The 17,048-nt window shown below is 41.6% G+C and overlaps 1 protein-coding gene across 1 annotated transcript in view; it reads left to right on the forward strand.

Moving 5' to 3' along the window:
* PEX14 (peroxisomal biogenesis factor 14) overlaps window positions 1–17,048 on the forward strand; it is a 103,568-nt gene that overhangs the window by 59,470 nt on the left and 27,050 nt on the right. The window lies entirely within an intron of this gene.

Raw genomic sequence — 17,048 nt, forward strand, 5'->3', positions numbered from 1 at the left:
CCTCTTTACTGAAGACAAACTGCTGCAGAAAACCCTGGTGGATCACCTTGAGGATGGGAGAGGAGGGGCCACATCCTGCAGTTGGAGAGTTTTAAGGGGAGTAAATTCTTCTGCAGATTTCAATTTTACTCTCTTTTGTTACTTTCCTTTTTTATAATTTAAGTCCATTTCATGAGGCAGTTTGCGTCTCCTTGAATGGAATCTTGTTACCATGAAAGCTTTTTTAGCATTGATTTCATAAGTCTTAATTTAATAGCTCCATCATTACTGAGAAGCCCTGAGAGTGAGGCCCTAGCTTTCCAGGTCACTGACCTTTTAATTACAAACCTTATTCTGATGGCCAGGTTATCGACTGGACAGCTCCCAGCTTCTGCCCCCAGGATGAAAGTGAAAATAACGGCCTTTCCTCCTCCACCTCCAGAAAAGGGAGGAAAAGAAAAGTAACCTCTTGTGTTTCTAAAATTAATTTTCTCCTTCAGCTTTACTTTGTAATTAATTCTTTAACATGTCTCAGTGAAGCTTGAACAGTAAGCTTGAACAGTTTTTACAAAGCTTTTCCTTGAGCGCAAAACGCAGTGCAAGTCAACGGAGTCCAGTGACAGCTCATGCAAAAAGATCCAGTTAGTAATGTGCTCTCAAGACCCACCCATCCCAGGAGGATTGTGGAGGTCTTCTCCTCCAGCTTCTGAAGAGACAGTTAGTTTGACTCAGGGATATGTAGAGGGGGTCGTAGATCCAGACTAGTCTAGTCATTCTCTCTTGACTTAGCAGGATATGGATTTAGGAGGAGAGGGGCAAGAAATGGAGCTAAGGCATTAAGAGACAGATTTTCAGCCACCCTTTGTTTTTTGTGTGCCTACTTCTGTGCATGCAACTGATTGTGCTAGTGGTTGCTTATCCCTTATTGCACATGCAGATTGGATAACTGGCTGTCCAGCCGTCTAAATGGTGTGTGCAAATGACTGTGCAGACCCCATGAGTAGCATGGACAACAAAAAAGGGATGGAAAACTAGAGGCAAGAGCTGAAAATGTGGCTGTTAATAACTTTAGTTTGTTTTGCAATTACATGAGAATTCTCACTATATTATGCATGCAATACAACCGGAGCCAACAACCTCAGACCAGAGTAAGAGAAAAGAGCTGAATGGAATGGCCCAAACCAGGGAGGATGCTTACTCCAGACAGTGATTCAGAAGTTTGGAACAGCCGCTCAGATATGATAAAAACCTTTGTAGACAGATAAAACGAGAGTGCTGAAGAGAGGTTGGATGGCACTTTCCCATGGAAACAGAGTATTTGCAAAGTAAATAATAGTCTACATTTCTCTAGTGCATTTCATCTGAGGCTCTTGGAGCACATTACACCCATCAGCTGATTCAGACTCTCATCATCCTCTTAAGAGGTATAAAAGGGTTATGATGAGATCACTTCACCTACTGCTGAAATGGAGCTACCTCGAAGGTACAATGCAGCAGCTGTTTAACACTATTGCAAGAGTTTTAGGACAGGAAATGAAGAATACTGTATCCAAGTGATCTTGCAAGGGGAGACTTGTGGGGATGGAGAGTGTAATTACCTGAGTTAAAAATTTGCTAAGATACTTGAAAGGACCAGGGCATCTTCAACAACCACAAAGAGTCGGGTTCTCTGTTTTATGTTTCATATGAAAGGCACAGCCCAGTATCCTTTCACATTATTCTAGGACACTGGCTCCTTATTAAGTTTGAGGAAAGAACACCCAACACCCCTTTCTGCAGTATTGTTGTGGTTGTTAAGGCTAATTCCCCACTCTGGCACTTTGAGTGCAGGAGGTGGGGGCCCGCAAGGATTTCTAAAAAATAAATATTGGCCACTCCAGGGTTGTATTAAACTCCCAGAATTACAGCTTCTCTCTGACCTTGGATGGGTAGATGCAGCCACCACCCAAGTGCAGAACCTCTTTGAGAATCCAGGAAGGCGCAGTTGGGAATTCCTTCCTGCGGGGTACCCTCAAGCCCTTTCACCCGCCCTCCAGGGAGGAGCTGAGAAAGAAAAAAAAAAAAAAAAGAAATCAGCTGTTCCCACCAGCTAATTAAACAACCTGTGCACAAACCTCTTAAGACACAAAAATCCAATTCTGTTCTTAAAAAAGGTAAATTTTATTAATTTAAAAAAAAAAGAAAAAGAAAGAAAATACATCTGGGAACTTAGGCATTTGCTAGATTTTTAAAAAAACCCTACAAGGATTAAGCATCAAGATTAGCTTTCTTGAGGTCCATCTTAAAGGTTACAAGCAAAATAGAAGCACCTGGGGTTAGCACAGAGGAATCCACAAGCCATAAAGAAATAAAAGAGATAAAGCTAATTGCGTCTTCCTAGTCATTTCCTGATATACTTACATATCTGGGGTTTCAAATGAGTAGTTTCTAGGTATGATACTTATGGGTTTTTATATCTGTAAGCTAAGCTCTTACAGCATAGCTCTGTCCTGTCCCCTTCTCCCCAGAGAACAACCCAGACAGATAGAAGGGGAGTCATTTTACAATTTTAAAAAGTTCTAGCCTTCCCATTGGCTCTTCTGTCCAGGTGTCCACTCACTTCTTTTTACCTATGGATAGCAGTGAGACTTTTTAACCCTTTACAGGTAGAGCGATTAGAGAACAGCTACTAAGAGGTATTTTATAGCTACTGGCCGGCTGGGTGTCCATAAAAGAGAGCTACCCCTTCCCCTTCATTTATTACAGTGGGCTTTGGAGGCCTCGCTACCATGTATTGAGCCAAGATGACCCTGTTTATCTTGTGGGATCTGATGGACTCCCTTGAACCTCAAATGGGAGCCATAGAATGAAGAGACTGAACACTTTTCAGCACTAGCAAACTTGCAACTGTTTCCATGTGAATCCAAGTTATCTGTAGTCACATCTGCTCTTGGCACTCTGCTCATGTTTGCCCAATGCTGATAATGTTCAGCATATACAGAGAAGATTCCTGCTTCAGGTTGCTCATGACCCAATAGTACAAATGCATTCATGAGTTGGAGATTAGGACCACAGTTCGATGTTGTTAGTTTAATTTTTTTTCCCTGAAAGTGATTGAGAATCTCCATCCATCTGCTAAGAAGCAATGTTTCCCTATCCTGCCAGTCTCACGTGTGCATGTCCGTCATCTAGTGTTCTGTGCCAGCCTATTTATCATCCTGACTCTTCCCCCATCAATTTTCCCACTGCTTGTGTTATCTGAACTTGTCATGAACTCTACAGATTTTGTCAGCTTTGTGCCAAGAGAAAATGTGCAACAGCAGTGCCAGCAAAGCTTCACCAACTGATCAACTGTTAGGATATCTTGGGGAGTTGATTAGATAGGACTATTCCTTGGGGCTGCTGAGCTTTTGGAAGAAGGTGGAGCTTTTAGGATGAGGGATAGAAAATCCTCCTTCCCCCTTCCTCCAAGATTTGGAAGAAAGATAGGGGGCAAGCCACTGGACCCCCATACAAATGGGGAGAATGAGTCACATCCTGCCTCTGATTATGGCCAGTGCCCGGGATTTAAGAGATGACAAAAAACATGCAACTTCCGGGATAGCTGCATGTTGATGCTGGAGACAAAAGAAGGGGAGATCCTTCCTGATCACTGCAAGAGATCATCTTGTGTTCTGACGCATGGGCTTTGCTTAGCCTAAATGTTATCAATTGTTGAAAAATCACCCAGCCTTTATTTTTGATAGGAAATAGCAGGGATGGAATCAAGAATGGAACTGGGAAGCACAGGAATGCTTCTAAATATTTAGTTCTGGTCAGGAGACTTTGGAGATGATCCCTTTGTGTTTGAAACTCCACTGTGGTCAAGGGATGCTGAATATTTTTTTTTAAAGTTATTTTGTATAACGTAAAAGCTTGAAATTAGTTCTGGTTGAAAAATGAAATTTCTGTCCTATGGGAAATTCTGAGATATTGAATTGGAATAAAAAGTTGAAAGTTCAAAATTTTTTTCAAAATTAAGTATTCCAAAATATTTTCTTGCATCATAATTTATAATATAAGGGATGGATGTAATAAAACATAACATAAAAGTCAAAATGATTAAATTGAAACAGAATATTTTGATGTTATCAAAACAAAATGTTTGGATGACTTCTCATTGAAAACATCAATGAAATTGAGATCGTCCTGTGAAATGTTTCTGTTTAGTTGAATCCTCATTTTCTAATGGAAATATGTTTTTTTGAAAAATTTTGATCAGTTCTACTTGGAACTGAAATGCTTCTTTACGGAAGTTCTTTCCAGCAACCAAATAAGTATCTAATAGTTTGTTTTTGTACGCTTGCTCCCAGTACCAGAGCAGCACACCCTGTTTCGTGCTTGCAGGTTTGCTCATGAAATGCTAGGCTGCTGGCTTTGAACTGCAACATTTTCTGATGAGGGGAACCCCCACTTGGACCTGCAAAAAGACAGAAGAGGAAAAAAGGCAGGGCAAACTTAGGGCCAACCAACCTTGACAGCATGACCCTTTAAGTAACAATGCCAGTGGGGTTTGATAAGTGCTTTGCAGTTTCATGCAAAAAGATGAAAATTGCTGTGACTTTTTCATCTGGTTTCTGTGCAAGGCTCTGGAAAGTGCATTGCATGAAGCACCCGTTTGATGTTTTAATGATGTTGCTGAAGAATCCATTGAGGGAGAGAGACTCATGGAGTTGACATCCTCTAAATGCTCATTTATTTGTTTCATAACAGAGGGTACAAGTCACATTAGTAGTAATAGCCTCTCTCTTACTTCAGGCTCACCCTGTGACACACTTGAGCCATTTAGATGTGCATTCCACAGAAAAAGAGAACTGATTTCATTTACAGTACAGTGAGTGAAGAATCAGGCATAATTCCCGTTTCTCTCAGCTCACTTGTCATCCAGGAAATTCAGCAGTATTTCAGTGGAACAGGGTCCATCAGCACCTCTGTTGTGTGTTCATAGTTTGCAAAGTATTGGTAAATTGGAATACATTTATACAGTGCCCAGAACACACTCAGACAGTGCCTAGAAAGTTGTATTTGCTCCAGATGTAGTCTTTATTTTAACAAATAAATGGAATGTTACTATTATAATAGTGACTTTCATTCTGGGTATCTGACAGTAACTATGTAATGTAAAAGTGATTAAAAGTGACTCTGCAAAATTAGCTCCTTTTGCTTCCTGTGTGTGTTTTGAGTCACACTTGCCTTGTTTACTCTCAGAATCTTGTTTCCATTCCTGTTAGTACTGTAGAGCTCATACCCCTATGGCAGAGTGAGCTGGATTCCATTCTGGATCAAATTGTCAGCTAAATTCTGAGTTTTGAATCTTTAGTATTGATGATGCTGGGCAGAGAGAACACAGCTAGATCTTCAGACCCTAGGTTGAGACTGCAGCAGTGACAGTTAGGAAAGTCATCTTTTGATGTATGTATTTAAGAAATTTAGCTGTGGATATCCTTGAGTGAGAGAATAAATATAGGGCAGCTGGAGATAGGCTGGTGTGATGGTTATTGCTCAGACCAGGTGTCAGGAGATCCAGATTCTATTTCTGTCTCTGCCATGGACTTTCTTGCATGATCTGGGGCAAGTAACATAAGCCGTCTGGGTCTCAGCATCCTCATCTGTAAAATGAGGATAATGATGATTACTTCCACCTAACAGGCATGTTGAGCTTTAACCCATTCACATTTGTAAAGGGATTTGGGATCCTCATATCGAAGTTGCTAGACAAGTATGTATCCTGGAATGTGTGATTTTTGAACCGCACTTTCAGAGACACAGAGAATTTACCTCAATTGGACATGTAAGGCAGGGGAAGTTTGTCAGAATGCCAAGGCTCAAGCAGATTGCGTGCAATCCTAATCTAGGCCTGGAGCTCTGACCTTTGAAGCAAGCTTCATCTTCAGAGAGCCAAAGAGATCTATCTTTGCTTGTATAAAAATAAGTTTTTGGGTTGAAGGAGGAGTTCAGTCCCCATGGCCATCCAGCCCAGGGAAATTCAGTCTGTAACCCACTCATGAATGAATTCTCTCTTCCAGTTTTGAGGGGACAGCCCTCTCCCCTGGGGCTGGAGTGGGGAATGTAATCTAGGACATGCCATGTTACTCTTCGGATTAAATCCATCCCACTCATGTCGGTGCTGCCCTGCCCGGGGTGGGATGGGAGAGATGAATTAAGTCTCCATATTAATTTAGTCTGTGGGGTCTCCTGGACACAGTTTTGTTGTGTAATAGACCACATATTTTGTAGTGACAAGGGGACTGAGTGCTCATGTTGCTGTAATCACATTACTCTTTTCTGCTCCCCACCACTCCCTCCCTAATTTTAGCCTGGGGGAGGACCCTCCTTGGATAGGAGGGGAATTAAGTCTTGAGTTTGTTCATTCTGACTCTTCCTGATGGATCCTAGCCCAGAATGGACCCCCAGCCCTAGGATGAGAGAGGAGAATTCATTCACCATTAAATCTGAGGCTCTCCCAAGTAAAAATTGTTGACTTTGTCATATTGTGCAAATTTGCATTGCTTTTATCAAGACAATAAAGGGTAAATGGGGTGATCTCTGCTCCTGTGGAGCAGTCGGATGGTTATATTACACAGTCTTCTAGAACATCTTGCAGCAAATACATGGGTTATATTAAAAGTTGCAATCATATCATTTTTTAAAGTAAATTGCTGACCTTATGCAGTGGAATCAGCTTTATTGAATTTCGCCAAAAATGCGTTTATAATTCCCCCTCTGCCCTGCATACACACAATATTCATGACCTTGCTGTCCATGTGGAAATGTCCCTCTTTATGGTGATAAAATTAAATTTGTCTTTGCCTCTGCTGCCCTGTCTCACCTTTAAGATTCCATTGGGGGGTAGGTAGGGATGCCAGTAGGTGGCCTTACTCCAGAGGGAGACTGAGCTGTGTCCCTGCACAAAGAGATAGGACATTGGACTGTGGCCGGAGGCCACTGAACAAATCACATATCGAAATCTGTACTGCCATGGAAGCATTTAATATTTTGGGGGCGGATAAGGTATAGGACAGGTATATCTCAGGTATTTTCTAGGAATGCTGAGGCGTGAGAATATGTAAAACATTAATTTGACTTTAAATGCCTATATTTTGCTCTTAGGTGCTTTCTAATTACCATATACTACAAAGAATAAAATTCACAAATAATTATTGATGTAGTCTCATAATTTCACAATTATTATACTCCTCCCCAGTAATAAACTATAATAATCCCTCAGCCCCCTCCCTGAATTCCTGAAATAAGAGATACTTTGCAGCATGGCCAGGAGGTTAACAAATTTATATCCTGCATTTCTAGAGCAATTTACATGTTGAAAGCACTGTACAAACATTAGCTAATCCTCAGAACACGCTGTGTGGAAGCAAAGCATTATCATCTCCTTTTCTACACTCCTTTCTGATTGTACTTCCTCATCTGGTTAGCCCTTTTCATTTTAAAAGCATTTTACAAATGTTAATTCTCAGGACACTGCTGGGAGGTAGACGGAAACTATTATTATCCCCATTTTACAGATGAAGAAACTCAGGTACAGAGGTTCAAAAGGAGTCAGTGTACCAGATCTAGAATTAGAATAGAGGAGTTCCTTGCTCCCAGTCCTGAGTTTAGACCACCATATTGTGCTAAGGTGCCAATATAAATCAATATGTTGTTGAGACAGCATAATTTCTCAGACTACTTTTTATGTATTTCCTTCTACAGGCCCCAGCTTCGTTTGTAACTAGTTGTATTCGCCACAGTCCAAACAGAATCATGTAAGTAGATGAAAGGGCAGGCTGTCTCTACAATGCTTGGCATTTGTCCCTTTCTGCTACATTTCCCCCAATCCCTCTCTTTGGGCGTTTAAAACAACAGTTTCTCATATCTTAAGTGAAGAATATCCCTGCTCCCACTCCTAGAGTAACCAGGAGCATGCAGCTGTTAAACCCAGAAATATAAAATACATGTTTAAAAGATGACTCTGAGTGTGTTTAAAAAGAGCGAGAGAGAAGAGGAGTTCAGGGGAACCAAAAAATAGCAGCTTCCATTATGGTAATTAAATGGCAACATTTAACCTATCAGGCTGTTGCGTGTATGTGAGAGGCGAGCAGGGAACTGCATTTGAAATGATCACTGTATTCCTTGGGGAACAGAGTAGTTAAATAATTTGTTTGTGAAGTGTGAGTTCAGTGTCAGTAAAGCGAGCATGTGTGTGTTAGGAGCTGTGGGGAGAAGGTGACAGCGGCTATGTGTTTACAGAGAATACCCTGGGGGTTGATATTTACTAGCACCTGTGTGCTGTCAATAAGAACACAAGCTGCTGTTGCCTGTTGGTTAAGTTATCAGAGGAGTTGGGGCCTCACCTAGTTCCAGGTATTGCATCATAAAGGCAGAACTTGCTTGATGCCAGGCCACCTGGGACAGGAGCGAGGAACTGTTAAAGAAAACCAGGGAGAAAATGGGGGAGGAAGTGAATGGAGTCATTCTGATGCACTTGAGACACTGCAGTGACTGTAAAGCAGCGGTGGGCAACTGCAGCCCGCAAGCCACACACGGCCCATCAGGGTAATCTGCTGGTGGACTGTGAGACAGTTTGTTTACATTGAACGTCTGCAGCACGGATGCCAGTGGCGAACCACGGCCACTAGGAGCTGCAGGTGTGTGTGCCTCTGGACGGTCAATGTAAACAAACTGTCTCGCAGCCCGCCAGCAGATTACCCGGACGAGGTGTGTGCGGCCCATGGGCTCCAAGTTGCCCACCAGCAGTGGTAAGTTGTTGTAAAGGATAAGTTGTTCTTTCTGGTCGTTGCACTTGGCACTCAAGAATGTGGGGGTAGGGATCCCAAGAGAACAAGCTACTGCATAGAGATCTGCCACTTAAATATCACATCAAACAGCAGCTTCTGCTGCAACAGAGAGTGGTCCTCTTGTGCCTGGCATCGTTCCTACACTTCGAGGATGCAGCTTTTCAGATTGCTATGGAGTGACAGGAATCAGCAAAGCATGCCCTTCCTGCCCCTTTTATCACTGAGCCCAGCTCTGTGCCGATAATGAGGAAGCTGTTTGTGCACCCCTGTGTGCTGAGAGATGAAGTTTGTTAACGTTTTGGCCCTTGTTAAGTGAGTTTTCTGTTCAATGCCATCTAGGGTCTGTCTGCCTCTTCTCACCCCCCCACTATATTTGAAAGATGTTTAATTTGTCTAGAGAGTATTTCCAGACACCAGAACTTCAAGACCTGTCCTGGCACAATGTGAAAGGATACTGGAAAATCTCCAGCTGCCCCACCATCTAGCCTAATGAATGCTCAGTAACATACACACAAATGTTTCTGAATATTCACACCAGTTTTTAAATGAATTTACTTGGACCAAGTTGTTGCCTCTCTTTTGTTTGCTTTCTGTGAAGATTCCAGCCAGTGAGCTCACTGGCAGAAAACAACCACTGTTCATGGAAAGCAAATCTTGAAATCACAATTGAGTGTTCACCCCAGAAACCTGATTTTAATAGAACCCAAATGCATAAAGGCTTTTTATTATACAAGTAAGAAGACTCTGGAGGTGTGTTTGGCATGGTAATCATAACCCTAGAGAACCACGTTTTGTGTACGCCCAGAGAGAGCAATGATGAAACTCCTTTTATACCTTACCACTCGAATACACTGTGTGCGTATGTGTAGTCACCATTGTATTTTCCACCGGTTCCTTATTTTTACTGTTGTTAGCATGTTGTTAGCATGAGAACTCTGAAGAACTGCTGAAGACTCATGGAAAAAAACACTCTTGTGTCTAAATGGAACATTTCCTGTTAGATTTGCATGTCCCTTGTATTTTCTGTCTTTCTTTCCTTCTCCTTTATTTCTAAGTACACACAACCCAAGTACAAAATGTTTGTTTCTTAAAAGTTCATCTGCTGCTGTTTCTTACCCCCCACCTGAGATCAGTGTCCTGTGTGATGACATAGATGGTTGTTTTCTAAATGCATATGAGGTAACCAACAGAATTGTGAAGAGCAGGTAGATATAATTTAAAAATATATTTTAAAATTACAAAGCAGGATTGCCTCTTAAATAGAATGTATTTCAACACTTTTATTGGCACCATCAGCCTTTAATTTTACAGGTGGCTAGCTTTGTACTAGCATTCAGCAAACATTGTTTTAATGGCATTTAAAAGATCTAAAACAAAAAAGAATGAAGAAACCAGGTATGATTTATAATCTGTAATGAATACTAGCTGCCACGCTTCCTCATATTAATATATTGGCATGTCTCTCACTTTCAGGGAGATGCAAATCAGAGGTGCCATAATAATGCCTACCACTTAGATGGATTTTTCCTTATCAAGTTAATCCCCTCAATACCCTGATAGAGTATATAGGTGTGCAACATATTACAGATGGGCAAGTTGAGGCAGAAAGGTGAGGTGACTTGCATGATTCATAGAGGGAATCTGTGATGGAGAAAGATGTAGAACTCCCTAGTTCCTTGCTTCCATCCTGTGTTCATTACTTTAGAGCATTCTCCTACGGCTTTGAGACTGGGCATTAGTAGGTAATTGTGCTCATCCCATTACAGCAACACTTCCTTATGTAAGGAGGGCATAATACACATGGCAGTGTGCCCCTTTGGTGTGTCTCATTGCCTGTCGCACACTTAAAAGGGTCAACAGCTACACATTTTAGATGGTTTTTTTTTGGCGTTAGGCTAGGCTGATTTGTTTAGTTGGTTCATTTGTGAACTTTAAAATGTTGATAGTAATAGAGGCAGCAAGAAACATCAAGGCAAATACATTCCAATCAATCTTAGCTGTAGAGAATACTCCCTGATAGCCATTGTGTAATGTAAAATGTGCCAGATTCCTTTCCAAGTGGAGCCATAAGAAATTCTAGAGTAAAATAAAGAACCAAGAATGACAATTGAAGACAAGATTTTTCATTCTTTTATACAGAAATTCTGTTATACCCCAGACATCATCATAAATCCTGTTAAATGATTCTTTAATATGCCCTGAGTTTGCTAGCAAGCTGTCATCAGTACTTCTGTAAGATTTGTTACTCCAAAACCTCAGACTTCAAAAACTCTGGGTCTAGAATTTCATACTAGTCTTCCAGTCCTGCAGGTCAACTTGAATTTTCTGATCTAAATTCATTCCAAGTCTTTCAAGAGATGCAGAGCCATGTGGCATAGTGGATAAACCTATACGAGAAAGAAACATTTATAAAAATTCCACTTTCTGAAAGTTTGGGGATGATTGGACAGTGAATTCCAGAACCACTTTCCAGCCAGGGAATCCTGTCCAAAAGAGTTAGCCAAACCTGTCAATCTATAAAATGTTGCCTCTCTTCTCCACCATTCAAAACGTTTCCTCTTCAAGTTAATTTGATCTTACATGGGAACTTTGAAGAAAGGTCCATATGTGGCCAATAGTTCTCGTACCTTGGACTATTGGAGGCCTGTGCCTTCAGTTTTCAGTGCTGCGAGCAAGCCATCTTGCAAAGGGAGAGTCTTCAGAGTTGGCCATTGAGCATCATTCTAGCACCTCATCAAAGGAGCCACTTGAGCTTTTGCTGCTGCTCCTGCTGCTGCTGGAGCTACCCTGCAATAACAAAGGAGCTGTTTGAGTTCCCGCTGCCTCCTCCAGGGTGCCCCCCATCATCTTCTGTGCTTGAATTCTGTAGTGCTATTAATCAGTCAGCCTAGGTCCTGAAGGGATCGGTATGGCGTGTTGTGCCTTGAACATGCAAGTCAGCTCATGTGAGTTGAAAATATAGTTTAATATTTTAATTCTAAAGATAAGACTTAAAAAAAATCCTTCTGAAATTCAGGGGGGAAGGGGGAGAATTGTCACCTGGTTTTGGACGAGAACCTCAAGGTTTTCCCTCTGTACCCCCAAAATACTGACATTTTCTCCTCTCCCACCCAGAAAAAATGTTCTCTCAGATTGTACATCAGCCAAACGTCAGTATCGTTCTAATCATTCTCTGCTACTAAATAACTTTTAAAGAGTTAAGGATGGACATTTTTTTCACACTTAGGAACTGTATGAAAGTTCTTCAACCTTTCTGTTTCTTGTTAAGATTGGCAGCCATGCTTCTTTCTATAGCTAACTTTTTTAAACTAAGATTTGGTGAGGGTTTTCTTCCCCACCTCTCTACCCCCGATAATACAACTGGTTAATTCGTGTGCTGTGTAGACCAAAAACTATTCAAGTGTCAGAGAAGTGAGCCCATCGTAGAAATAAATTGCCTTTTCCTCCTGGATCCTTCGGAACGTAAGTTCTTAGTGTGGTCCCCACTTTAGCAAAGAATAGATTTCATGGGCTACCTTCCAATCTCATTTTCAGTCACACAGCATCACTATGATGATTATAGCAATTGCTTACCAGAAAAATTAGGATTAGGAAAATATTGCTATAATTTAATTGTTTAATGTAATTACCTTTTTGTCCTTAATAAAACCCCAACCAAACAACTAATCACACTGTGTCTTTATCTGTTCTTAATGTCATTTTACCCTTCTGTGCGTTGTTGTTATATATTCTTTGTATTGTGACATCACCAAGGAGCTCCATTGATGGATCGGGGCCTTGTTGTGCCTGGTGCTGTCCAGACACAGAACAAGAGTCCCTGCACCAAAGACTTTACAATCTTAAGTAAAAGACAAGAAAAAGCAGGTGGATACAACAAATTGACTGAGTCCTGTCTCTCCACGCACATGCCTCTTTGCTGTCTGGTTCCCTTCTCCCCTGCATGTGTGCTACAGCTCTTAGCTACCGACTCCCTGAACATGCTGCCTAGTCTGTTGGTACCCTTCCCTCTTGTTCCAGCTCCCTTTGTGTGCTGCCTAGATACCTACTCTGCATGATAATCCGCCCACTGGCTCCCCTTCATATGCTTCCTGGTTCCCTGCTCTTCTCCCACCAGCATCTCCTGGTGGTGGCTCTGGTAGTCCTACTGTTGTCTAAGATCCCCATCGGCACCTCCTGTTACTTCCTCCTCTTTTCCTCTTCTTATTATTTTAGTCATGGGCCATAATGGAGGCATCTAGGCTGGCCTCCGCTCCTTGTTCCAGCAACATTTAGAGGTACCTAAACCCTTTTGATGCCTGTAGTATCAGCTTGGAAAAAAGGAGCACCATGGTTCAGTGGAGAGGGCACTGGACTAGGACTCACAGGAAGAGGGTTCTCTGCCGTTGACCTGCCTTGTGACCTTGTAAAAGTCACCTCCCACCTCTGTGTCTCTGTTTCCTCCCTCACCCTTGCTCTGTCTTGTCTATTTAGACTGTGAACTCTTAGGCAGAGAGTTCCTCCCACTATGTGTATGGTCAGCACCTAGCACAATGGGGCCCTGATCTCTGTTGGGGGCTCTAGGCACTACTTCTAATACAAATAAAGTAGTGAGGAGGAGGAGCCAGCACTATGTGACCTGCCAGCTGTCCATGTGCAAGGACTCTCAGACCACAGTATGCGATCTGATGTTTTGGAACAGGAATTAGTTGCTAGGTGCATCAGGAGTCCATTTCTCTGAATACAGAGCCCCATTTCCAAGGAGGCCTAGTCGTAGTGGTAAAAAGTGTTTATATTATAAGAGCATTAGGCTTATTAGGTTAGCATCTAACCTCCTCTATTATCTGGGGTGTTTAGGGGGTGGATTTACATGCTGGCCTTCAAGCAAATGTTCCTGAGACAATTTAGTCTCGATCATCTTCCATTCTTGGTAAATTACTCTGCCTTGGAATTGGGTTCCTGCTGTGGACTCCCCTAACCTTAATGTGGAGCTGTATTGAAAATCACTTCTGTTATCTTGAGGCTCTTGGCCCTGCATGTGGCAATCTCAGGCCATCTCCTCTCAGAGTCAGTTACACAACAGAGGGTACTGCCTCACAGCCCTTTGCTGTGACTTTAGCTTCCGGCTTAGCCAGATAGGCTTCATCCAGCATGGAAGGGAAAGCATATCTGTAGTGCGCAGAAACTGTCCTCTCCCCTTGCTTGTCTCATCATTCTGATATCAAATTTCTGATGATAGAAATGAAAGGCTGCAGGCAAGAGACCTAAAAGTAAATATGGGAGGGGAGGTTTGGAAATTCTCTCCCCCCCCGGAGTCTCTATATAGGTTACATAGAGGGGTAGCTCCCTTCTGTCTTGTTTGCTGGTTTTACCACTACCCAGAAAGACTTTAAATTTATGGAGATATCCTATCTCCTAGAACTGGAAGGGACCCTGAAAGGTCACTGAGTGTTGTAGCCCCCTGCCTTCACTAGCAGGACCAAGTACTGATTTTGCCCCAGATCCCTAAGTGGCCCTCTCAAGGACTGAGCTCACAACCCTGGGTTAAGCAGGTTAATGCTCAAACCACTGAGCTATTCCCCCATCTAATAGACAACTGCTTCCTTGTAGGGAGCTAAGAGACAAGTCCATATCTGTTTTTGCATATAGTAGTGACATAGGAATTTGACCATATTCAGGGACAAAACTTTGAACGCCCTGTAACTAAGACCATGAGCACATCTGATCCTCTCTGAGCTTGTGCAAAATCTGTGATAACCAAAGTAAGCAGTCTGTTGATTCAAAGGTGATGAGTTCAAATTCTGTTGGGGCCATCATACTGCATCTGTCAGCCTCACAGAATTTTGAAATAGATGAGACCTCCTATATTACATCACATAATCAAACCACTTCCTCCTCCTCCATGATTGTTCCCTATACTCTATTTCTAGTGATTTATCTAATCTAATTTGGGTCCCTGAAATGTATAATTTAGTACTGGAAGCCTTTGCTTTGGCTATCCTCCCTTTTTCCCTGGGTGGGACAGAGATAACACACTTCATACAAATGGAGAGCTCTCTTTGCATTAGAAGAGAAAGACTTGACCTCTCTTATGACAGGCAAAACTGTGTCTCCTCTCCTTTAAACCACCAATGAAATACATTTTGCACTAGCTTATAATGCTGTGATTTATGCTGTGATATGCTTTGCAATAACCCAGTGTCCTTTTGCCTTTGTGTTGATTTTTTTCTCTCCTATATTTAATATATTTTGTGGGCATCTTAGTGCATGGGTGTTTACCCAATATGCCCATGGGAGACAATACTCCAAGCTTTTCCTGCTTCTTAAGGGGAGAGATCTACCATTTTCTTGGGTGTGCCTATTTTTTTATTTTGTAAATTTATTTTCTATTTTTGTTCTTTTGCTGCTACCTTTTGAAATAGCATTAACAAGGGGCATATTTCAAAATAACATACAAAATATGTATGTATCTCTGTCTGTTTTGTCTCTCTCCCTCTCACACACACACACACACAGCAGTAGCAACTTTTTCATACTATATTTTCAACTTCTCATATTTAGAAACAAAGAAGAAAAGTTGCAGCACTTGTGCCTGGTTTTCCATTTAAAGATGCTCTAAACCAGCAGTCAGCCCCTTCTTGTTCGGGGTGGAAATACTTTGATCCAGTTTTCCGAAAACAATACTCATTTCATGAGAATATTTAATCAGTAGAAAATAGGGAGGATTTAGTTTGTTTGTTTAGTATTTAACCAAGTGAATAAGGCAGATTAAGGGGGGGGAGGGGACCAGACCCATAAACAAGGTGATATATAATATTTTTTTTTGTTCTCCTTTTAAATAAATACCGATCAGCTTTATGTTCGGAGACAATAGGAGCCGTTGGCTTAAATTTGCAGTTTACTGTATTTATGGCTGTAATATCAAGGTGCTGCCGTCGTAATTTCATGCCCCAATGAGAAGAGCAAGGTCGAAGCAAATGCTTCCATCGGCATCTGCTAACACACTAACTCATAAACAAGGCCCGGCTGGATCAGGTGGCACGGAATAATACAGGCTAATGAAATACAGCACAGCTTTCCATTACTGTTAGTTTTTACAGTGTCGTCATTACGTGTAATTTATGTTTAAAAAATTCAATTTTATACAAGGCTCTGGGAAATAGGGGTCTGCAGGTCACCCAACGACTTTTAACGGCTCTGAGAGTCCTTATTGCACTCCACTGTTCCAACAAAATGTTAATAATAAATAAAAATTTCCCCCGTTTTACTTTTTCTTCTTTCCCTGACTGAGCCTCTCCTTCTGCCTTTTTAATTTTGAGCACTTTAAAGAGAGTTTGGGGGTTTTAGGCATTTGGGGTGTCTCCTGCACCACTCCGATATTTGGGGAGGCAGCAACTGCCTGCTCATTCTCCCTCTGTCCATATATCAATCACTCAGGGTCCTGTAAATGGAGTAAACACGGCTGAGGAGAGGGCGATACTTAACAACCTCTCTCCCAAACCCTCACCCTCTGACATTGCCCTCCTCTCCTCCATTACACTTCATTTTATTATAGACTCCAAAAGCCCAGGAAGAGAAACTGCTGCCAGAGTTTTTTTAATGTGGGGGGGGGGGCAGTATGCCATTTTTAACTCTTTCCTTTCTGGGTACTCAGCTGAATATTTAGCCTTGTGCTGTCAATCAGGTTTTCTCTTAATTTAGTGCAAGATAACTGAGAGGAAGGCACTGTTGTCAAGTCAGGATGCTGCTTAGAGGGACCTCTGGCACATTAAACAATTGTGCAGAAATAAATAGATATATAAATAAAGTTCACAGTTATGTAATTAACGGTACCATAAATTATTAAAGCAGAAATAATTCAAAGCATTCTAAATTAGTTTGAAAATCGCTTTACTTTTTTCCTTTCTCTGTTTGACAATTAAACTAGACTGGTTATTTTCATGTTGAGATTCAGGTTCACATGTGCTTGTCCAGTACTGGAGTTACAAGTTCATCTGGGAAGTGTTCAGATCCAAATAAATGACTTCATTTAAATGTAGAAAAAAAATCACAGGGATGTTTCTATTGACCTTGGGTTTTGGTAAAACCTTAAGCTGAAATTGACCTGATGTTGGCCCTTTATCAAGGACATATGGAAGGAGAAGGATCAAGGGACTGTATCTTTGATCCCAGTAAAATGTATGAAACTCTATGAACTTTTTCAAAGGACTGCGTGTTGGAGGAAAAATAGTACTGGCATCTCGATTAAAAGGACCCAGGTAGCAGTGTGTGGAACTGACT

The sequence above is a fragment of the Chelonoidis abingdonii genome, chromosome 23, assembly GCF_003597395.2.
Source record: "Chelonoidis abingdonii isolate Lonesome George chromosome 23, CheloAbing_2.0, whole genome shotgun sequence".
Lineage (NCBI taxonomy): Eukaryota > Metazoa > Chordata > Testudines > Testudinidae > Chelonoidis > Chelonoidis abingdonii.